The 25,487-nt window shown below is 38.9% G+C and overlaps 1 protein-coding gene and 1 long non-coding RNA gene across 8 annotated transcripts in view; one reads left to right on the top strand and one right to left on the bottom strand.

Moving 5' to 3' along the window:
- atxn1a (ataxin 1a) overlaps positions 1–25,487 on the top strand; it is a 309,041-nt gene that overhangs the window by 78,671 nt on the left and 204,883 nt on the right. For 4 of the 7 annotated variants that reach the window (XM_059945547.1, XM_059945537.1, XM_059945538.1 and 1 more), the window contains one exon: positions 19,115–19,201. The exons of 2 other annotated variants lie outside the window; for them this stretch is intronic. The gene's annotated coding sequence lies outside the window, so the exon portion shown is untranslated. Of the gene's footprint in view, positions 1–69; positions 86–19,114; positions 19,202–25,487 lie in introns of those variants that run through there. One more of the 7 variants, XM_059945539.1, reaches the window with a different exon arrangement.
- LOC132378553 (uncharacterized) overlaps positions 1–25,487 on the bottom strand; it is a 74,644-nt gene that overhangs the window by 14,540 nt on the left and 34,617 nt on the right. The window lies entirely within an intron of this gene.

Below are 25,487 nucleotides of genomic sequence, written 5' to 3'. Positions count from 1 at the left end.
AGGTGTCCTCAGACACATCATACAAGCAAAACTCAGCCTTATAAGGCAATATTGGAATGGATGAGCAAGAGCCTTGGTGAAAGAGGTACCTTTGTATTTATCTCCATTAAAACCTAATTTGCTGTAATTATTGTAATCATGCCCCAATGGTAACTGTTTCCTGTTTTAGCCTGATCTCACAATGTTAGAATAAAACCTAATTTAAAGCTTTAGAGCAGGCTTTAGGTAATTTGGAGCTTAGTACCTCGCCAGCTGAAGATCTGTCAGACTGGAGGAGCAATTAGAATTGGCAAGAGGCCAGAAGTGAAGTAGCCCACAGGTCTCTAGGGCACTGCTGGACTGCAGGAGCTGAAGGTTATGGGAAGGATGAGATCATGGAGGGATTTACAACCAAGGATGCAAATTTTTAAAATGGTCTTGGTATAGAACAATGCTTGGGATTCCACCACCTAACCTTGAATATAATGAATAGTTGTTACTATAATAAGTCTAAAATTTCATCCCAGTGTTATGAAGGTTATGTTCATGCCTTCCTTCATGTGAACACAGTGTAGGATTTGAATGTGAATGCAGATGTAAAATCCACTAGTACTTATCTACTGACAAACTTACCTTCCTTCAAAGGCCAGAATTTTTTACTTTTAGGTTTTGACTGCATATTACTGCAAAGCACCAGAGTTAACTATAGTTAACTAGGCACCCAAGATGAAAGCTGAGAGAGCCAGTTTTTCACTTTCACCTGGTTATTGGGAGTTTGCTTAGAAACCTCTCGTGTTCTCATACTTCTTTGAAGCTAAGTTTCCTTTGTGGAATCAACCCTTAAAATATCACTTTAGCTGCAGATGACTTCCTTCATCAGTCCAGTCTGACTGTACCTGATATTTCTGAGTTTTTTCTGAAAAAAACAAGCTTTAAAGTTGGAAGCCTGCACAGTAAGTCTGGATTTTTACTATGTTCCTAACCTTTCCCTTCTAAAAGGTAACATGTCAGACTTTATCACATTATCATTTATCAAAATGTTATATGACTGGGAAATATTAGCCATTTTCAAAAGCATTTCTGTCTGCTATTTCATGTAGTAGCTAAATTCATTAGGTTCCGTCTCTCTAGCTAATATTGCAATTGTATCTTTAACAGTGGCTGTGCAGTGTTTTATGGAGCAATTATTTTTCTTTTTATTTTGCCTTATCCAGATATTGTACTTCATAAAGAAGTACTTTAAAGCATGTTAACCCAATTGTATGATTCAAAATAAGCTTGGTCTGTTCAGCTTGCTTTAGTTTTGCTAAGATATCCATTTCATTGGCCTGACTCAGCTTGAGATAATTATTAAGTCATGCAGAATGGCATTGCTGTAGCGGTGTGTTTCTGAGCTCAACTTTATTTGATTCTCCTAAGATTGACTCAAAATTGAGTGCGAGTTCCTTCCACAAGTTTAGAAATGGCAGAGAAGTATTAAGTACTTTTTTCTCTTTGTTCCTTATAGAAAGTCTTCCAGACTTCATTCCTCCCTAAACAATGTTGGAAAGGACTTATCAAAACATGTATTTTGTAAAGGATTATTTTGCAATAACTGCACTGTTTTAACAAGTACACTTTCAGGCAGCAAAGGATTTCCAACATACAATTCTTTCTTGTTAGCATTTCCCTTAGTAATTTATAAATACCTTATCCATTTGTAAAAGTTGAACGTATGCACAATTTGGCACCTTTAAAAAAGATGTAGAGTGGGAAGCCCTTCCTCCAAGTTTATCCATGACTATTTACCTCATTCAACTCTCCCTTACCAAAATCTCCCTCTTTACCATCTCTTCTTGCCTGCTGTCAAATGGCCAAGAAAGCCAATTAGTTGTATCTGGGTAACCAGGAAAGGGTAATCAGTGATACTTTCCCTGTGACACCTGCATCTTGAGAAATAATTTTTAGGAAATTGTTATTTATCTTTCTTACTTCATAATGACACTGGAGACCATTTGAAGGAGACCTTTGAGCTATCACAATAATTCCATTTCCCCAGATACTCCCCTGCAACTTATTTTCTCTTATGAAAATCTCCCCTTTGACTCTGCTATCAGGGTTTATCAGTGACCAATTAATCTACTAACCAGCATACCTATCCAGATGAATCATAGCTTTGCCAAGGTTGCGAGGAATGGCAGAGATACCTGCACTCGCTCTTTTTCAGTCTCAGCAACACTACGTATATTCTGCACTGTTCACTACATTGATATGCCTATTTATGATTTGATCTGCCTGGATAACATGCAGAAAAAGTGTTTGATTGTATCTTGGTACTTTAGACAATAACAAACTAATTCCAATGACACTGTGAGAGGAAATTAGAACACCAGGAGGACAACCCAACTCTTGACAAGGAGAGCTTGACACAGACACCATCAGAGGTCAGGATTGAACTCGGAGCACTAGAGCTTTGAGACAATAGCACTACCTGCTGTACCACTGGCAGGAACAGCTTTGGATCTGTCTCAGTTCTATGTTCCAAAAGACCATAAGATAATAGGAGCAGAATTAGGCCATTTCACCCATTGAGTCTGTTCCGCCATTTAATCATGGCTGATTCAGTTTCTCCTCTTCTCAGCCCAACTCCTCGGCCTTCTCCCCATAACTTTTGATGCTGTGCCCAATCAAGAACCTATCAAGCTCTGCCTTAAATACACCCAACAACCTGGCCTCCACAGCTGCCTGTGGTAACAAATTCCATAAATTCACCACTCTCTGGCAAAAGAAATTTCTCTGCATCTCAGTTTTGAATGGACTCCACTCTATCTGAAGCTGTGCCCTCTTGGGATTCCCCCATCATGGGAAACATTGTTTCTTCATCTACTTTGTCTAGGCCTTTCAACATTTAAAAGGTTTCAAGGAGATCCCCTCTCATCCTTCTAAATTCCAGTAACTCCAGACCCAGAGCCATCAAATGTTCCTCGATAACCCTTTTATTCTTGGACTCATCCTTGTGAATCTCCTCTGGAACCTCTCCAATGCCAGCACACCTTTTCTTAGTTGAGCCCAAAACTTTTCTCAGTACTCAAGGTGATGCCTTACCAGTGTCTTATGAAGCCTCAGCATCACGTCCCTGCTCTTGTATTCTTGCCTTCTTGGAATGAATGCTAACATTGCATTGGCCTCCCTCACCACTGACTCAGTCTGCAAGTTGCATGTTCTACACAAAAGATGTGTGGAGATCCATTGGGAATTGGGCTGTAATCAATGACATTGCATTGAGGTCAGCAGCAAGCCAGATCTGAAGGCATGGAAAGTTGAGTTTATTGTTATATGCACAACTACAGTTAGCTACAGGTACAATGAAACACTTGTTTGTAGCAGCATCATAAGCACCCAAGTACAAGATAGCATACAGAATATAAATTGTTCATTAATTCTGCATAAATTTACAAGAAAGTGAAGAGAGAGAAAAACTGCATAAAGAAGACCATAGTACAAAAAAATCAGAGAATATATTGTAGTGCAAGATTTTCATTGCTGAGGTGGCATATCAGGAGACATTGGGACAGTACATTTCGGCCCAATTAAACAGCTGCTTCAATTAGCCGAAATTTCATGGAAAAAGTTAAAAAGGTATTAAAAAAAAGACAAACTGAGTAACAAATTATGTATTTAAATGAAATACAGAACAAATTAGAACACTACCAATAGTACTACAGTATGTAAAACTGTGTTACTTACTTTTAGTTATTGTCCAGTGTACATAATGACTAAAATCAGTGCAGACACCTAGAGCAGATAATGGGCTGCCTTCATACAATACTATTGATGATTGTATCCTCCTAATCTTTATTTTTATTGTAATATTTAAGATGATTGTCAGTAACTTCAAATTCTTCATAGTTCCTAATTTGTTAAAGTAGTGAAATGGTTTATGGCATCTCCAAGCCTGAATGTTTGAAACAACAGTGAGCAAAACAGTTTGGAATTGTATTGCTGCTTATTCTTGACAACCAGCAGTGACAAAAATAACTACTTTTTGAACACTAACATACACAACTGATGCTATTTAAAAACTCTTCACTTGAAACTTGATGTAATGTCTAACGTCCACAACTCTGGCAATTTTATCGGTTAGTTTTTGTTCTTAAGAGATAAGAGTTTAAGAGTTTTTGTTCTTAAGAGTTAACCTAAATAAGTGATTGCCCCGATTAACCATTGGCCCAATTAACTAGAATCCACTGTACATCCTAATCTTTGATCTTCCATTTAGCTGCCATTTACTTCTATAGTACCTGATGTTACAGATTAGAGGGTTACCTCAGAGTAGGTACATATAAGGCAATGCAAGTGAAATTTAAGAGTATTAAGATAACCTCATATCAGAGCAGTACAGTATTTTAAATTTACCTGTGTGCTATGATAATTATTTTGCAGGCATTTTATGAAATGTCAAAGATTTTTCTTGTACTCTACTTTCAGTTGGATATGATGCATCAAGGAACTGTATACTCTTGTGGAAACAAATTGCAAATTATGTGCTACAAGACTAGAAATCATTTGCAGAATGAAATATACACTAAATTGGCCTAAACAGAATTTGAAAGCAGACATTATGCTTACTTTCCATGGCTGATAATCATATTTGTTAATAGGTAAAAGTGTACAGTGCCTATTTTTGATAGGCTGTCGGAGCCCCTAGTTATAACTAATAACAACATTTTAAACCATCGGGAATGGAGAGAAACTCTGCTGTACTGATGAGATGGTGTTGGCTCTAAGTACAGGGAATTTTTAAAAATTGGGTAGAAGTTCACCTCACTTATACATCTGTGTGCTTGTAATATTCATCCATCATATACATTTGGAAGACTCTCAGATTTTTTTTCAACCACTGAAGAATGACAGAGTCTATGGGAGAGAGCTTTCTTTATATAAGGCCTGGATCTTATGTGCTACTGAATCTTTTCAGTGCCAAATCCTCAAACAAAAGATTTGTTGCCCTCCAAACTGTCAGTGTACTGAGTTTAAACAGGTTCATTCAGCTTCTGGGTATTTGTTGCACTCTTTTTTTAAGACAGGCCAAGTGTTGAAACTCTTGTTGTCTCAAACATTCTTCTTGTGATCCATGTCTCTCTTGTAAAACCCATGCACATTTTGAATCAAATTTAGTTTCATAAGTTCACAAACATTGAACACCAGACCACGTTATGTCATTTGCAAGGAAACATTTCCCACTGGGTACAAGTCCCGTGCTTTGCAGTAGTAACAACAAAAAATGAAATCAGCATTTTCGGCCTTTCTCTCTAGGCATCAATTTGTAATCTTGGAATTTCCACACATGCTTGGTTTAACTTGGATGTCCAGAAGTTGCCGTTGTAAAGTCACACAGTACAGAAACAGGCCTTTATTCACTACTGGTTCTTGCCAACCAAGATTCCCATTGAAGTTAGTCCCATTTGCCTGGGTTTGGCCTATATCCCTCTAAAATGGTTAGGGGCTCCTAACCATTTTACGCTATAGGCCAATACCATTAAGCAAGGGATCCATGGACCCCAGGTTGGGGACCCCAGCCTCTAAACATTTCCAATTCATGTACATATTCAAGAACTCTTCAAGTGTTGCCGTCATTGCTGCCCTGCTAATTTGCACTGGTTGCAGACATCTCCAATAAAACCAGGAGAAATTAGTGAGTAGTCGTATATGTAAAGCTTATGATGTAGTGAAATGTGAAGGCAATAGAAGAGGGTTTTGGAAATTGTTTATAATATACATGTGATTGAGAGCAATTCCAGTTTTGAATTTATAAACCACTCACCTGAAATGCTAGCTTTGTTGCATGAAGTCTTAGTAAGTTTTTAATGGTTTTCTAAGCCATAACTACTATTTATAGCTCAAAGAAATTTATATTTGTTAACTCTAATCTTTTTTACATAAAATTTTCAAAATGTAATGTTTTTTAATATTTTTATAATATCAATATTTTACAGCTTCCTCTTTAAATTTATCTGAATTATTTCTTTTGGTTCCCTGTAAAACACTTTGAAAATTAATAAAAAAAAGGTTGTCCTAATAAAAGGTATTATGTTTGAATTGTTCAATGTAATTGGCCTCCTATTTAGCAATGATGGATCCCTTTTTAAAAGAAGCATGACAGGAACCAATCACATTAAAGGGGAAATTCTAGACTGGGAGTTTGAGTTCATTAGAGGAGGAAGTGAGGCCGATGAGAGATATAATATTGTCTGATTAAAGCACAACAATCAGGAATCTAAAAGATTTACATTCAACACCAGACATCATGTGTGAGATAATACAAACCTTATTTAGACTTTAAATAATGGGACTCTGTGTATGCCTTCTGTGGATTCCAGTACATGTAGGTATTAGAGGGAATGAGCAAGTGGGATAAATTAGCAAAGGAGGCAACTAGATGAGCAGAAGTGGATATTCAAATAAATTACGGTTAAGGAGAAATGAAAAACAGTATTAAACTTTACATTTAAAAGATGTGGAGAAAATAGTGGGATGAAGAGAGGACAGGCAGTCATCATTATAGTATCCAGGAGGAAGTGGGATTGTTGAAGAAATCAGGAAAAAGGTGGTGGTAATATTGAGATTGAGGTTTGGGCACATGGTTAAATAGTACATTATTTTCAATGAAGAAACACAATAATGGGAGGTGTGAGTACTGTAATCAACAAGAAATGGTTCAGTATCTTCTGGTGATGTGTCCAAGATATAATCAACAGAGGGGATGGTTGATTTTAAAGTGATTGCAGAATAAAATACAATTTAACATTAACTATGTTTTGCAAAAAGAATGACAGTATTATTATTTAAATATATAGTGCGGTTCCTTAAGCATTTTGGTCTTTTTTAAATAGTATGTGATACAAATGTAAATATATAGGATTTGGATATCCTGACCCACACTCCAGTTTAGAATGTGGCAGTGATGCACCTTAAAGTTGTTTGCCAACCACCTTAAACTCTCAGAAGAAGAGATTACTGGAGTACACCGTTGCTTTGCCACAGATGACATAATCTGGCAAGCACTGTCATTGGATCTCTGCACAATCAGAAATGATAGTTTTAAAAAAGTGCATGGATGTAATGGGAAATCTACTTTTGTAAACAGTTCCTGATGGAATGATAGGTAAGGGAGGGTCTGTTGTTAACATCTACTTGATTACTTAGAGCAGTAGGATTGTAATGATCTGCTGCATCTTGTCAGGTACAGTCCTTTTCTGACTTTTCAACAGAGCCCCTCTTTGGAGTTACACACGCTGACACAGACATGTGAATAGATGCTTGACATCTGAGATTTAATTAATTTTTATGACCAACTTTCAGCGTTCATATCTTTTTATCCATTCCTTTTCCAATCCATAGCAAATGTTAGCATGTGACTACCAGATTGTTAATTTCTTGTCAGTATAGGTTTTGACTATAACCTAGCTCACCTCTATGTCTTCATTACATCATCTGTTCCGGCCTTAATTTCACTTAAAAGGTTAATGTAATTGATTCTATCAATCTTGTAACTGCAAAACAGGTATGCAGCTTATGACTGAGAAGCTATATTTGCACTCTGTGTTTTACTATGAAACCACATTACTTTCGGGAGTTAACACATGTTCATTGTTTAGCTGTTCAAGTTCAGCCTGTAAAACCTGATATATTAGTGTTCATATTGGGTCCCCAGCTCTGAAGAATGATTTGATGAAGAGCAAATTAATGTGTTTCATTCTCTGTGAGTTTTGGCATGCAGCTAAATTCTTTTAAAACAAAAACACTTTGCAGGAGTTGACAATCTTTTGTGCATTTGTGGCAAGTCTGGAATGCAGTTCCTATAGCACCCAGTAGGGTGAGAATAAAAATTTCAAAGTAAATATTTATTATCAAAGTATGTATATGTTAACATATATTACCAAGAGATCCATTTTATTGTGCATATTTACAGGGCAAATAATTTACAATAGAATTTATGATAATAACACAAAGACTGACAAACAATCATTGGATAAAAGAAGACAAACTGCAAAAAAAATAATACTGAGAACATGAGTTGCAAAGAGCCCTTGAAAGTGAGTCTGTAGATCTTAGAATCAGTTCAGAGTCGTGGAGAGTGAAATTATCCATGCCACTTCAAGAGCCTAATGGTTGTAGGGTAGTAACTGCTCCTGAACCTGGTGCTGTGAAACCCCAGGCCTCCTGCCTGATGGTAGTAGTGAGAGGAGAGCACAGCATGATAATTGATGCTGCTTTCTTGTGGCAGTCCTCCACGTAAATGTACTCAATGGTGGGGAGGGTCTGCCTGTGATGGACTGGGCTGTATCCACCCCATACTATAGTCTTCTCCATTCCTGGGCATTGGTGTTTCCATACCAGGCTGTGATGCAACCAGTTAGAATACATTCCACTCTGCATCCATAGAAGTTTGTCAAAGTTTCTAGTGATAAACCGAATCTACACAAACTTTTAAGAAAGTAGAAGCTCTTTGTGCTTTCTTTGTGATGACATTTACGTGCTGATCCAGGAAAGATCCTCTTATGAGTCATAGAAACGTAGAAAAACTGCAACACAATACAGGCCCTTCGGCCCACAAAGTTGTGCTGAACATGTCCCTACCCTAGAAATCACTAGGCTTACCCGTAGCCTTCTATTTAACTAGGCTCCATGTACTTATCTAAAAGTCTCTTAAAAGACCCTATTGTATCCGCCTCCACCACAGTTGCCGGCAGCCCATTCCACGCACTCTGAGTAAAAAAACTTACCCCTGACATCTCCTCTGTACCTGCTCCCCAGCACCTTAAACTTGTGGTGACCATTTCAGCCCTGGGAAAAAATCTCTGACTATCCACACGATTGATGGCTCTCACCCCTATCAGGTCACCTCTCATCCTCCGTCGTTCAAAGGAGAGTCCTCTGACAACATCCAAACATTGACTGAAGAATGCCAACCCACTGTTCAACAATGATAGAAAGCTTGAACCTTAACTGAGTCTAACCCTCTCTGTGTGTCCAGGACTTGCTGTTAATTGCTGCTGTTGCCAGCTCCAGTTTAAGCAAGTGGCTGCTGGGACCAAATGAGAAGCTAATGAATCCCACTATATTGAAGGGCATCTTGACTGTGTGGAAACACTAATTTTTTGAACAGAAAATCTACAAAAATTAATGGATAGGGCCCAGTCCATCACGGGTAAAGCCCTCCTCACCTTTGAGCGCATCTACATGGTGCGCTATAGATGCAGAAAATGAGCATCCATCATCGGTGACTTCCACCACCCAGGCCTTGCTCTCTTCTCACTGCTGCCATCAGAAAGAAGGCACAAAAGCCTCAGGACTCAACTCACCAGGTTCAGGATAAGTTATTACCCTTAACCATCAGGCTCTTGAACCTGAGGGGATAACATCACTTAATTTAACTTGTCCCATCATTGAAATGTTCCCACAACCAATGGACTCATTTCCAAGTACTCTTCATCTCATGTTCTTGATGTTTATTCATTACTATTATTTCTTTCTTTTTGTATTTGTCCAGTTTGTTGTCTTTTGCACAACGGTTGAGTACCCAAGTTGGTGTAGTTTTTCATCGATTCTGTTATAGTTATTATTCTATTATGGATTTATTGAGTACTTTCACAAGAAAATTAATCTCAGTGGTGCATATGGTGACATATATGTATCTTGATAATAAATTTATTTTGAACTTTGAATGTGGAGGAAGGAAGAACAATTGCCAATGGAATGAGTTTCAAGGCTCAACACCAGGAAAGCCTGGCAATTTATTTCAGCATAAGGAATCTACAGAACTCATCTTCAGTGGGTCAACCCTATCTCTCCATACACATCAATACTTATGGATCTAAATGCTTCCAGATGGATGATATGAGGGGAGGTTCTTCACCTCATATTCTTCTGCCAATAAAATATGACAAAAAACTCTGCTATCTAATGAATCGTATAGAGTTTTTTGAGGAAGTTACCAAGAAAGTTGATGAAGGCAAGACAGTGGATGTTATCTACAAGGACTTTAGCAAGGCCTTTGTCAAGGTGCTGCATAGGAGGTTGGTTAAGAAGTTACTTGGTATTCAGGATTTGTCAATGTTAATTTGACTAGACATTGGCTTCATGGGAGAACGCAGAAAGTGATCATCTCTCTGACTCGAGGCCTGTGACTAGTGGTGTGCTGCAGGGATCAGTGCTGGGTCCATTGTTATTTGTTATCTATATAATGATGTGGATGATAACTTAGTAAACTGGATCAGAAAATGCCTGCAAGATTGGGGGCATAGTGGACATCAAAGAAGGCTATCAAAGCTTGTAGCAGTATCTGGAACAGCTGGAAAAATGGCAGATGGAATTTAATGCAGACAAGTGTGAGGGGTTGCACTTTGGGAAGACAAACCAGGGTCAAGATCAATGAGCTGGGTGCATTTTTATGGCCATCACAAACTTCCATTATCATCAAAAATATCTTTTAATTCCTGATTTGTCTAATCACTTGAACTTAATTCCCCAGTTGGCCTGATGGGATTTGAGCTTCTCTTCCCTTGGACTTCACCCCTCTGGATGTTAGTGCAATAGTTAACCACTATGCCACTGTACCCATATCTCAGATTCATGCAACAAATTTGGAAATCTGCACTTGGAAATAGGTCTGTCATTTTCTTAGAACAAATGTACACACCACTGAACAAATCACTCAGCATGTTTGCATTTGAATCGAGTGTTTTGGCTTATCCCCCAAACTGACTCCTTGGCAACCAACTAATAATCACAACATTGTGAAGCAGGGGCAGGAATTATGTGGCCAAGGCTAATTTTTAATCCTTGTGTTCTGAGACAGAAATAAAGAACTTAACAGCACACAAAATCCTCAGTTAAAATGCTTCATTCACAGTTGCATTTATTGTCTATGAGAAACATATCTCAGATTCATCACTTAGACATTCTTCTTCATAATAATATTGAAAAATTGTTCTGATTAAGCAAAACATAATTAATTGGTTACTTAAGTTTATGTTCATTATGGCCACCAAGTGCCCCAAGGTTTGTAATGGGCATCTCTCAATCTTTGGTCTCACAATTTCCCTATTTTTGAATTCCAGCCTTATGAAAAATGAACAATGGGAAAATCCATGCAATAAAACATAATCAGCCTTGCACATTACAGCTAAGATTAGAATGAGAATGTTTGTTTCATTATTCAATGTTGTTTCTTAGATCAAAGCATCAGCAAAGTACCTTATCCCATCCTCTTAGCAGTCCCTCATATTTCAGGTGAATGCACATAGTCTTTTTCCCAGTGTTGGGGAATCAAGAACTAGAGGGCACAGGTTTAAAGTGAGGGGGAGAGATTTAATAGGAACCTGAAGGTGGTCAGTATATAAATTGAGTTTTCAGAGCAAGTCGTTGAGGCAGGTACATTACAACATTTAAAAGGCACTTGACAATGTGCTGCATGTGAGGCTGCTAAGACCATGTTAATTGGCAGAAGGCAATGAGTGGGGAAAACCACTCATTGCCTTCAACCCTGGAAAAAAGGTACTGTCTGTCTACTCCATCTATACCGCTCATAAATTAATAAAACTGTCAGATCACCCCTCAGCCTCCGCCACTTCAGGGAAAACAACTTCTCATTATAGCAATGCCTGTTATGTTGTGTAACTTCAAAACGTTAAACTAATTCAAAGGACGACTTAGGAGTCCAAGAATGCAGGTCTAACTTCATCTTTACTTTGTGAGGTGCGTATGTATCACATGGTAGCATGATGATGTATGCAATTCTCATATTTATACGTATACCCTGTAATGTATTATTTAAATAAACAAGAATGCTTAATCAAATATATACAAGATTATTCAAATATTATTGAAATATATACACAACACCCCCTTCTTAGCAAAAACTCCAACTCAGTAGAGAATGCATCTCAGTTGTATATGTACACAGTATACTATATAATGTATCTGTTATATACAGACATCCACATCATAGTAAATTTTTAAATTGCCTCATTCAGGTCTAAAGATTTAATCAATGTGGAGAATTTCTTACTCTTGTAGGATTACATCTTTTCTGACAAGGGGTATCATCTGCTTGGCAGATAAGACTCATGGCTGTGAAACAATCTCAGGTTCTGGAGCCTCCTCCATGGTGGCTGTAGGAGTTGAACACTGCAAGAAGTGTTTCTGACAGCTCTGGACACCCTTCTTCTCCTGTTCTCAGCTTCTCCTAGTTTGTGCATCTTGATCTTGAGAAGGCACATTTAGTTCACTGGTGTATTCTCTTATTAATCCCCTTTGCGATCTGATCTCTCCTCTTGGTTTCTTTATCCTCAGCATCATCTGATGAATCCTCTGTTTTCATATCTTCATTGACTCCTTTCTTTTTGGCCTTCTTTTCACCCAGCTGGGCTTTGGTCTTCATATCTACTTCTACAAGCTGTTCATCTTCCACTTGAAAATCATGCAAGCAGAACAGATTCTGGTTCTTTATACTCACAAAATGCTTGCAACTTTCCTGAAGCTCTTGGAACTCTCTTCTTTCTTAACTAAACCACATTTTGAAAGTAACGTGTTGATAAGCATTCAACTTTCTGAGAAACTTTCTCAGATATGTTGCCTACAAAAACTGTTGTAGGCAGACCGCTTCTTTCATCACCTTCATGATTCCTCTGAGAAGCATGGTCCTTCCTTGGCCCAATATGCTTTCCAACGAGAGGCACAGAGGTTGGCACTGACACCTGTGTGCCCTCTGTTGGGGAACAGTTCGTGATGTACAGCATGAAGACAGTTGTGGCATTATCCAGTACCTTTCTTAATTCACATTCAGATGGCTTCATTGCAGGGAATGTGGCATGCACATTGTGGATGGATCTCCAATCAAATTTTAGTTGTCTCAGCCAGTCACATCCCCACAATGCTGGCCCTCATGTTTTTACCACGTACAAGCCTAATGTTGGTTTTTGGAGTTATATATTCTCCAGTATAAGTTCTTAGTTGGTTATCTGCCGGCTTCAGTTTGGTATCTTTGAAATGCCATTCAAACTCATTTTGTGGAATGACTGAAACAGCTAAGCCTGTGTCCAATTCAATTTAAATTGACTTACCATTTACTTTTATTGTAAACCATATTGCTTGTCTATTGTTAGTTTTCACATTGTCAATCCCAAGGCTACCTAGTCCTGTGTCAATCTCATCATTATCAGACATTTCATCAATAGCATGCAGATTAGTACACTTTTTGAAACTGCAGCTTGACTTTTTTGGCTTTTTCTCTTCCTGTGCAGTCCATTAAATTTTGTGTGTTCTTCATGTGTCCCACTTAGTTGCATTTTGGGCAAGTTTCGCCTTTAAACCTGCATTTTGGGCAAGTTTCGCCTTTAAACCTGCATTTGTTTTGTGAATGTGAGCCTGTGCCATAATGGTAACACAATTTGTTTGGCCAAACCAGTTTCTGTTTAGACTTTGCTGTTTTTGCTCATGCTTTCTTTCATTCCTGACTACAACTCAATTATGTCTCTGTCTGCTGTTTCTATTGATATAACTATTTAAATCTGAGCTGTGTTTCAGTTAGGAGCCATTTTTGAATGCTTTCTTGTAAAATGCCACAAATGAAACAACCTCTTGGTGTATCATTAAGCCCATTGCTGAACTGTCAATGCTTAAACAACCTCTACAATTCAGCCCCATATGCTGAAATAGACTCCCATTAATTTTCATTCTGCTTAAGAAAACTAAAGCAGTCTGCAATCAACAAAGGTTTCAAACATAGAACATAGAATAGTAGAGCACATTACAGGCCCTTTAGCCCACAATGTAGTGCCGACCCTCAAACCCTGCCTCCCATATAACCACCCACCCTAAATTCCTCCATATACCTGTCTAGTAGTCTCTTAAATTTCACTAGTGTATCTGCCTCCACCACTGACTCAGGCAGTGCATTCCACGCACCAACCACTCTCTGAGTGAAAAACCTTCCTCTAATATCCCCCTTGAACTTCCCTCCCCTTACCTTAAAGCCATGCCCTCTTGCACTGAGCAGTGGTGCCCTGGGGAAGAGGTGCTGGCTATCCACTCTATCTATTCCTCTTAATATCTTGTATACCTCTATCAAGTCTCCTCTCATCTTCCTTCTCTCCAAAGAGTAAAGCCCTAGCTCCTAAACCAGGCAGCATTCTGGTAAATCTCCTCTGTACCCTTTCCAATGCTCCCACATCCTTCCTATAGTGAGGCGACCAGAACTGGACACTGTACTCCCAAGTGTGGCCTAACCAGAGTTTTATAGAGCTGCATCATTACCCCGAGACTCTTGAACTCTATCCCTTGACTTATGAAAGCTAATGCTCCATAAGCTTTCTTAACTACCCCATCTGTCTGTGAGGCAACTTTCAGGGATCTGTGGACATGTACCCCCAGATCTCTCTGCTCCTCCACACTACCAAGTATCCTGCCATTTACTTTGTACTCTGCCTTGGAGTTTGTCCTTCCAAAGTGTACCACCTCACACATCTCCGGGTTGAACTCCATCTGCCACTTCTCAGCCCACTTCTGCATCCTATCAATGTCTCTCTGCAATCTTCAACAATCCTCTACACTACCTACAACCCCACCAACCTTTGTGTTGTCTGCAAACTTGCCAACCCACCTTTTTACCCCCACATCCAAGTCGTTAATAAAAATCACAAAAAGTAAAGGTCCCAGTACAGATCCTTGTGGGACACCACTAGTCACAACCCTCCAATCTGAATGTACTCCCTCCACCACAACCCTCTGCCTTCTGCAGGCAAGCCAATTATGAATCCACCCGGCCAAACTTCCCTGGATCCCATGCCTTCTGACTTTCTGAATAAGTCTACCATGTGGAACCTTGTCAAATACCTTACTAAAATCCATGTAGATCACATCTACTGCACTACCCTCAAAGAAAAACACTCCCATGCCTGGTCACCTCCTCAAAGAACTCTATCAGACTTGTTAGACATAATCTGCCCTTCACAAAGCCATGCTGACTGTCCCTGATCAGACCATGATTCTCTAAATGCCCATAGATCCTGTGTCTAAGAATCTTTTCCAACAGCTTTCCCACCACAGATGTAAGGCTCACTGGTCTATAATTACCTGGATTCTAAATGATTCTAAATGTTCCTGCATTACTTTGACAGTATCACCAAAGCTTATTTCTGCTTGTTTGGTTGAAGCAGACAAATTTTGAAGCAAACTGTATTTCTTTTCACCCAATCCACACAGCAAAATTCTCATTGGCTATTTCATTTGCTTCAAAATACTGTTCAATCTGCTCAGTTTATAAAATCCAGTTATCCTTTTGTATAATCAAACATGCCATTGAACCCATGAATACTACCTCACTTTTTAAATTACTTCTGTTTTTGCACTATTTTTAATTCAACTTTTATATACATATTTACTGTAATTCATTTATTATTTTTCTACATTTATCATGTACTACTGCTGCTAACAAATTTTATGACATATGCCAGTGGTATTAAACCTGATTCTGATACAGATCTTTCCAATGTAGCCAGCCATTTCTACTGTGTTTTTAAGATTATTATCACCCAGTACTCACTCTTTATGAACCCATGAATTCTTCTGTTTTCTGACTTTATTTAGAGAAACTTGATCGTGTCTTCCTTTCCAAAGAACGTATGCTGTGCGCTTTATCTTTAAAATGCGACTGTCTCTTGCTGTGTTTTTTTTCCCAGTTTGAATTTCTTGCTGTACTTCAACAGGCCAGTAGCTATCTCGGGTTTGTTTTAAAAATACCTCATCACTACTGTTAGGTTTTGTAACTTCAAAACGTTAAATTAATTCAAAGGAAGTCATCGGAGTCCAGGAAAGTGGGTCTCATTTCGTGGCAGCATGATTACATATGCAACTCATGCATTTATACATATAAACCAAAATAATTTTTTTAAACAAACAAGAATGCTTAATTAAGAAATATATATACACAAGATTACTCAAATATTTTTGAAATATTTATTACCAGCATCCTGGTAACCTCTTCTGCACCCTCTCCAAAGCGTCAACATCCTTCCTATAGTGGGATGACCAGAACTGTATGCAATACTCCAGTTGTGGCTGAACTAGAGTTTTATAAAGCTGCAACAAAACTTGCTGACTTTTGAACTCATTGCCTCAACTAATAAATGCAAGCATGCAGTATGATGGACTTAGCCACCCTATCAACCTGTGTAGCCACTTTCAGGGAGATATGAACTTGGCCCCAAGATTCCTCTGCTCCTCAATACTGTTAAGGGTCTTGCCCTTATATTTTTGTAAATATCTCTTCATATTTGATTTGCAAACATGCAACGCTTCTCATCTCAATGTACACTGATCCCTGTGGGGTACCACTAATCACAGACTTCCCACTAGAATAAGTTCCTTCAACCACCACCTTCTGTCTTCTAAAAGCGAGTCAGTTTTGAATCCAAACAGCCAATTCACCATTAATCCCATGCATCTTAATCTTCTGGATGAGACTCCAATGAGAATGCCGCTCTTCCTAATGGTTTTCCAAATGCTCATGAATCCTATCCCTAAGAATTCTGTCCCAGTAACTTCCCTACCACGTATGTGAGACTCACCAGTCCTCTGGGACCTTGCCTGCGGCTAGCAAGGACACAAAAATATTGGTTAAGGCCCCAGCAATCTCTTCACTTGCTTCTCTCAGTAACCTGGGCTATATCCCATCAGGCCCAGGGGAACTAATCCAACTTAATGCTTTTTAAGAGATCCAGCATTATCATCTCCTTTATTTCAAAATGCTCTAGCACATTAATACTCTCAGCACAGATCTTCCTATAGTTCACATCCTTGTCCTTGGTAATTACTAATGTGAGGTACCCATTAAAGGCCTCACTCATGTCCTTCACATTCAAGCAAATGTTCTCCCCTTTATCCTTGTGGTGTTCCACCCTAGTTATCCTCTTGCTTCTGAGGTTTAGAATGCTTTGGGATTCTCTTTAATCCTACCTGGCAAGGATTTTTTGTGGCCCCTCCTGACTTTCCTACTTCCCTTTTTCTGATTTCTTTATAATCCTCCAGAGTTCTGTTTGATTCTAGCTTCCTAAGCTTTACATATTTTTATTTTTCTTCTTGACTAAATTCATTACCTCCCTCAACATCCAAGGTTCTGTTACTTTGCCATCCTTGTCCTTGTCATTAAAAACCCTCCACAGGTTGGATGTGGACTTGCCCAAAAATAGCTGTTCTCAATTAAATCTCCCTAGTTCCTGCCTAATGCTCTGGTAATTTGGACAGTTTGAGCCGAAAGGCCTGTTTCCAAGTTGTATGGCTTTATGACTCTTATGACTCATCCTGACATAGCTGAGTATTTTTCATGAAATGATCGAATGAAACTGCTTAGTTCAGTTTACATTCAGAATGATGGGGTTTGAATGTTCCAGCATTGTTAAGCTCATAATCCATCACAAATTCATGATTACTGGATTGTTTTATCAATTACTCCCATAATTTTTCCAGTGTTTATGTATTTGAGTTCTGAGGAGTGTGGAGAAACCAGCATTGGAACATTTATCATAGTTTGTAATCTGCAGGTTACTGATAGCACTTCCCTTCCTGTAAGAAGTTGTGTGATGACTTCATCTGATTATTTTCTCTTCAAATTGTGGAAATTCTTATCAAATACTCTGGCTTCTGTTGGAGAAAATGCAACATGATAGACCTGAAATGGACACTTAAAGTATTTGGAGAAAGAGGCTATATATTTGAAGATTAGATTTTTTAGATGTTTGTGATGCATATGTAGAAATAGTTTCAAGTTTTATAAGCTAATAAAATTTCTGCTGTGATACTATTTTGCTATAAATCTTAGTATGTTTCTGAAACTTTTTAAGTTCAATTTAGTTTTTTATCCCCCCAAAATGAACCAGGTTGTGTATCATTCTCTTTAGTACAATACTAAATATTCCATTATGGAAATCTCTCACACACACTTGACAATACTTGAGCCTCTGTGTATGGTTTATTTTTACTGAACTTCCAAAGGCAATGTGTGGGGAGGGAGATGAGAGGGAGTGTTCTGAACGTGCAAAGTTGATGGATGGTAAGTTCATTAGGTGAATACAGAGTTAAAAAATAATGATCAGAAAGTTATCCTGATGAATAGAAAGCTAAACTGATGAACAAAAAGTTAAATTGATGGCCAAGAAGTTAAATTATTGGGTGGCAAGTTTAACTACACTATTGCATTTGTGTTATTTGCTGCAACATTGCATTCAATAGCTGTCTCATCCCTTCCCCATCCCACTGGCATTTCTGACTACTTTCCATTAAAGTTTGAGTCAAGGTAATGCTGTATACTGAACAGAATTAATGTCTGCGCTCAGAAACACTACTTTGGATTGTTGCTGCTGGGTATAAAAATTGTGTGGAAAGTGAGGTAATAGATCCATTCCTGAACACTTGAAATGAGGAATTAACAGGAAGGATAGAAGATGAACTGTCTTGCTAGAAAGTGACTTTGGGCTGAAGCCAAGGTTCAAAAAATCATATCAGAAAGGAATCTCTGGATGCTATGCTGCACTGTGGAAAAAGGTCAAGATGTACTTTATTAGTTTTCCAACATCATATATAGTGGGGGACTGTTTCAGTTCAGTCGTCTAACTTCTTTCAAAGCAATGAAAAGTTACTGAACATGGGGATCTGAGACTCCTTCTGAGTGACATTTACCCTGATGTTAAGAATCTGACATCACTGCACCAAGCCCATCCATGTCACTGAAAGGCGAAAAAGCTATGAAGAGGTGAATAGTTCAGCTGCTGATGTATGCTCTGAAATTGTTGATGTAAAGAAATAATTTTATTTGTAAAATAGATTTGAATCATTTTTGCAATTATTTGTCACTGCTTTGAATTTGAAATTCCTATTTTCTTTCACTGTGCATCATAACTCAAAGCTCTTTATAGTTTTTATGTAATGGCCAGTAAGGGAGCAATAACCCAAAATAGGTTTGGGAACCCTTGCACTAAAGAATAAACCCTTGAACTCTTGATCTTCCAATCTGCCTCATTGTGACTCTTACACTTTATTTGTTTCTCTGAGCTGCTCTTTCTCTGTAACACTATTTTCTGCCTTCTGTTTCCTACAGAACTGTCAGAATCATCACATCCTAGCTGAACCTCTCTGTTGAACAAATTCTTCAAAGGCTTGGTGTCCTTAGGCTGCCATCATTGAGGTATGTGACATTCTGTGGGGAGATTTTCAACAGTACGACACCTCATCTAGCTGAAGGTCACTTTGATTCTCAAGCAGTCAGTATCTTTCCAAGCAGCTGCAGTAGATCTCAGCCTGCTGTTCCTGCTCTGTCAGGGATCACCCAGCCACTATACTCTCATAGAGATTATTTTAATAACTTTTATTTCCTAGTGGAACAGGTGACACCTTGTGTACTGGAATCAGAATCAGGTTTAATATTACCAGTGTATGCTGTGAAATTTGTTGTTTTGTGGCAGCAGTACATTACAAATTTGTAATTTGCAAATTTGAATATTGTTGGCTTCCCATGAGAATAGACAGGCATTGGTTCCGCTTCTGTTGGGGCTTCCTTTATTCCAAACTTTTTTTATGAACAGGAAAGGTTACACTCCCTCATACATGAGAAGAACTTCCTCTTCATGAATATTTTTGGAAGCATACTCAGATCTTCATCGATTGGGCCGTTTTTTATTCTCATGAATGGCGGCCATGGAGTGTGTTACTGGCTGACTGTCACAGTGAATGCGGCTATTGCACAATGAAGTTGGCAGTTGAATCATCAGGAAACCATGCACGTCCTGATTCAAATAGGGCTTTAGCCAAACCTGCAATTTTTGCAGAGAGCACATTGGAGCCTTGGTATTAAATGTAGCCCTTTTTCCCATGTTAAAAATAGGCACAGTTGAATTTCTGCGTAAGTCATCTAACATTAAACATGCCCCACTGTGCACAGAGGTGAACCTTGAGCAATTGCACACTTGCAAACACTATGGGTGTAGAAGATATTCAGTGGGCAACATTCACAGCCATTTTGGTTATACTGTGACCTCAGCTACCAGCTACCTCAGCTGACACTTCAGTGATGTGGTTTATTGTGACAGCTCCAATTTGAGGCCAGCATATTTGCAAGACACACTAGTATCAAGCCTGATGAGCTGGTAATCATTCACATATCAGTGTGTCCAAAACTTGTAACATCGTCTCCTTGCTGATAATATAAAAATGCAAAAATTAGACATGAAAGTAAAATTATGGTAGGTAAGTTGTGATTTGCAGATCTCTTTCACAATAATATTTTAGGCCATGACAACAATTCACAATAGTTGATAGCTTTTAATATCAATAGCCTTTATTATCTGAATCTGCGACAATCTCTAATATCAGTGAAACTTCTTGTTTCAGAGAAATGTATATTTTGTTAATTTTGAGGTTAGAAGTTAGTTAGGTCAGGTTAAGATCTGGGCTTCACATGTCTTTGGATCATGTCACTGGTATGTGGTGTGTTTATTGAGCACATTCTGGATATTACTAAGATCTTCAATGGTTCCCCTCCATTTCAAAGCTTCTGACCCCACCCAATCCTGCCTCCAAACCACAAACCATCCTTTTCGCGGAACAGCTCAGTATCTTTGTTTTCTCAGCTCTGCTTTAAGGTCATCCACTTGAATCCGTTTTCCCCAGTGTTAAATACGGCCTGCTTTTTTCTCAGTCCATGTTCCAAAGTTCTCCACTGGAGCCAAGAAGTGGGACAGAAAGTGAAAAGCTTGGTCAGAGAAGCTAGTTTTAATATTGTTAAAGGAAGTGACAGAGGGTAGAACGATTTAGCATGAGAACTCCAGAGGTTAGAACCTTGATAGCTGAAGGGTGGCGGAATTAGTCAGGGACTAGAGAGTAAGGAGTGTAGATATTTTGGAGATACAAAGACTTGAAGGAGGTTTTGAGATCATAAGGAGGCAAGGGTGGGGGTTCTGGTGGGATTTGGAAAAGGTTTGGATACCGAGCATAAAAATTTTAAATTGTGAGAGTATTGATTTAACTGGGAACCTGTGATGAGTGGGACTCAGTGTGAGTTAGAAATAAGACTGCAAAGTTTTGGACAGCCTTGGGTTTATGCATGATGGCTGGGATGAAGCCAACTAAGACAGTGTTGGAATAATCAAGGGAAAAGTTAACAAGTATTTGGAGAGAGTTTTTAAAGTGACTAGTTTTAGTAATGTTAAGGTGGAAATGGGCACGGTGATGTAATGAAGGAGCAAAAATGTTGTCTGACATTGGATCTGTGAAGAGTCTGGTTCAGCTTCAGACTGTTGCCAGGAAGGATGGATGGAGCTAGTGAGTGGGCAATGAATTTATGGGGGATCTAATGGCCATTGTGGGTGGTTGCAACATTGAGTAAAATAGCATTCAGAAATTGAGATGATCTCCAGCAACTTCTGTTTTTTTTAAAGTTTGTGTTTTCTTGAGTTTGGCAGTTTGTGTGAAGGCCACTAATGTTATGAGTAACCCTTATGAAATTCAAGAGCAAATTATGAGCAATAAGTTAAAAGGCAGCTGCATCAAATGGTGAAAGTTCAGGCATTTCAAGAAGAGGTTAAATGTCCACAAAAATGCATAAACATTCAATTGTTTATCTGGTCTTGGGACAGATCCTGGGCCTACCTCCATTTTCAGATATCACATTGTACTTCTTGAATAAGTGAAGCAGAAAAATAATGCTGAGCAAAATAACCTTACTACTATTTTGCATTAAATTGCTCTGCTGTATTGGTTCACATCCTGCAAAAAACATTTCTGGTTTCAAAACAGGCATTTCAACAAGCTCAGGGATTTCCCCAAAGCCATTCCTTGACCACATTTTTGATATTAACATTCTGCAGGTTGATTATATCTTTTCTGAGTAAGTTCAGAAATAATTGGTTTTATCACTACTCAGATCTGGGATATAAGCGCTGCCAGCAACCAGAGCTCTGTATATCTTCTTAAGGGCAATTAGGGAAGGCCAATAATTGTTTGGTTTGGTCATTGACAACACATCCTGTTAATGAATAGGGGAAAGGGCAACATATAGTCCCAATACCATAGGCAAATGGAGCGATATGTTGAATCTCCCTGCCATAGAGATATTATGACTGTATATCACACTACTGCAAATAATTGTAGGTGCTTGGATTAATTTATGCACATAATTAATAACCAACCGTATTGTTGTTATTTTTTCTGCTCTTTAAATAAGACTGATTTCTGACTAAATTGATTCTTTTGGCTATGAGGATTAATGCTTACCAAACTCCAATGTGGTCAATAATTATTGTGATTTTAAAAAGTAATTACCTCAGATGTCTTTGAGAAGGTGATGGTTCCACCTTGAACTAGGATCCCCTCTGTGGTAATGGAATTCCCACCATACTGGCTCCAGGATTTTGACCATGCCACAATAAAGGACCAACTCTGCCATGGATGGTCCCAAGCCCGGCTGCAAAAGCAGGAGGGTTGGCCATGGGGTTAGCAGTCTCATCCTGTAAAAGCCCAATGCTGTAGAAACGCCAACATAATCCCCAAAGATATCATCCCTGGAAGAGGAAGGATCCTTGCCTAGAAGATGTATGAAGTTGTGTGGTGAAAGTGGAAGTCTGATTCAGCTTCTAACAGCCCAGGACAGTGGACTCTGGTGAGCTGCTGTTGGAGGCCTATGCCGAGTAAGGGCAATGGGCCAAAGAAAAAGACAATAAAGGACCAGGTTATAAGCATCCAGATGTTTTCCAAGCACCAGTTACTCTTGTTCTTTCAGTGGACATGAGGAGAAAAACTCAAGTCCTGTTCTAACTATTTTTGTGGATGGCAACAATAGTTGTGGAGGAGAATACATGTTTATGGTGATTGATTGTGCTTGAACTGAACAGCTATTGTATCCAGACAACAAGCATCTTCCACTATTGGACTATCTTCATCCAGGCAAGTGGAAAGGACACAATAGTCTACTGGAACAGATAGCTCAGTTCAGTAACCCTTTCCTCTCTAGGATATTGCCTCACTAACACTTTAAGGATGGGAACGTAGTGTATTTTTAGTTATGTTTTGCATATTGTAAAATGACAGCCCAGATTTTAGTCTAACCTGTTTAGCAGGAAGGATCTGCACACTTTCTGTGGAACATCCAGAGAGTAAATTCAGACAATGCGTAAACATGTATGCAACCTGATCCTTCAGTGTTCCTGCTGAGCACATAGGGTCAATAGTGGTGCTCTGAGAGTATGTGACATCACAACAGGAAGCTGAACCAACACTAAACTGGAATGTATCACAGTGTAGTAATTCAGCTTTCTAATATTATTTGCTTTATTATGCTTTCTTCTTGATGCAGAAAATTTTAAATTTTGAATTGTGAGTTACTAGATTTTCCACCTTGACAACACCCTTGATTTTCTGAATGACTTTAATAGTGTACACGGCAACATCTTCACTACAGCCCTGTGCAATTTTTCCATGGTGTACTGTACTTGAGACTACTTTAACTGGCCATCACAACAATGGGATTTCCAACAGTACAACATCCCACCAGCCCTGCACTGGATTTCCCACTCAGGTTCTGCACTAAAGTTCCTACAGTAGAATTTGAGGCCATGCCATTATAAAAATGAAAGCCCTCAAATTTATGGCAATTTCTATTTATTGGTTAAATCATCAAAAGTTGCTGATCTGCCTTGATACTCGCCTTACACCTTGGTGTTAGTTTTCCTTTACTGTCTGAAGTGAGTTGAGATATTTTTTGGTATGAAACACAAAATGTAATTAGCAGTGGTTATTGCTGGGTTCGGCTCAGGCTTTTGCCCTTATTATCTTAGGTTTTAATCATGCCGACCACTGAGTTGAATGCCTCAATGGTAAAGTAGTGGTTAGTGTAACACTGTTACAGTGACAGCAATTCCCAATTGGGGTTCAATTCTCACTGTCGCCTGTATGAACCTCCCCGTGATCTCGTGGGTGCTTCAATGTCCTCCCACATCTCAAGGTTAGGGTTAGTAAGTAGATGGCATGCTACGTTGGCGCTGGAAGCACGGTGACAGTTGCAGGCTGTCCAGCACAATCCTCGCTGATTTAGTTTGATGCAAACCGTGCATTTCTCTGTATGTTTGGATGTACATGTAACAAATAAAGCTAATCTTTAATCTTTAAGCTTTATTCCCATTCACATGGTGGTACAGAGTGAGCTCTATTTAAAGGCTGCACCACCAAGCTGCAGGATAATGCTCTTCCTAAAGTTGGACTTAAGCCTTGTAGGGGTAGAGTAGAGAGTGTTTACTCTCTATCTAGATGTGATAAATTAGGACTTAAGTGTTTAATGCTGACATTGGATGCCAGAACCATTTTAAACTTCAGCATTGACATCCTTCATACCAATCAGAAAAAAATCAAAATCCCTTCCCTTCAACTTCCCTGCCGCTGCCTGTAAGGAGTCTGCATATTCTTCCAGTGACCTCGTGGGTTTCCTCCAGATGCTCTGGTTCACTTTTACTGTCTAAAGACAGACCGGTTGGTAAGATAATTGGTCATTGTAAGTTGTCCCATGATTAGGCTAGGGTTCAATTCGGGGATTGCTTGGTGGCATGGCTGGAAGGGCTGTATCTCAAGAAATCAATAAATAAACATCAAAATAGGTAAGTGAACTGCAGGCTTAAAACTCAAAGAGAGCAAAACTGTGACTATAAGTTCCTTAAATGGACAGGAGATATGATGAACAATAACTTTCATGCAATTCTTTATTTAGAAAACAAAGGCAAATTTCAGTTCTACCTTAGATCTGTTAAGAATATCGATGGGTAAATGTGTTGTCAGTTACACACTGCACTCATACAAGAGCATCACCTGCTGGCCTATTCTGCTTGGTATATTGAGTACCATCGATTGAGCTAATTTCCTTAGATGCACAGTTAACATGCTTAGAAAGATCTTTCATATTGAAGAATATCTGGCTGGAGCATGTGCTGCACTTTGTCAGAGGGTCAATGTTTTTCAGTGAATTGCTAACCTGATGATCCTCCACAAAATGTTCCACTGCCTACAACACATAAGATCATAAGATGTAGGAGCAGAATTAGGCCACTTAGCCCATCAAGTCTAAATGAAGTCTGCTCTGCATATTTCATTGTGGCTGATCCATTTGCCCTCTCAGTCTCAATCTCCTGCCTTTCCCCCACCCCCACCTCCTGTTTCCCTTCATGCCCTGACTAATCAATAATCCTTCTATCTGTGCCTTAAATATACCCAGTGACTTGGCCTCCACAGCTGCCAGTGATAACGAGTTCCATAGATTCACTCTCTCTGGCTAAAGAAATTCCTCTTCATCTCTATTCTAAAAGGACACCCCTCTATTCAGAGGCTGGTCTTAGACTCCCCCACCATAGGAAACATCCTCTCTACTCTATCAAGGCATTTCAGTTTTTGATAGGTTTCAATGAGGTCACCTCCTGAATTCCAGTGAATACAAG

Source organism: Hypanus sabinus, chromosome 20, assembly GCF_030144855.1.
Source record: "Hypanus sabinus isolate sHypSab1 chromosome 20, sHypSab1.hap1, whole genome shotgun sequence".
NCBI lineage: Eukaryota > Metazoa > Chordata > Chondrichthyes > Myliobatiformes > Dasyatidae > Hypanus > Hypanus sabinus.
The sequence above is the reverse complement of the archived record's forward strand: the minus strand, read 5'-3'. Positions and strand labels throughout refer to the sequence as shown.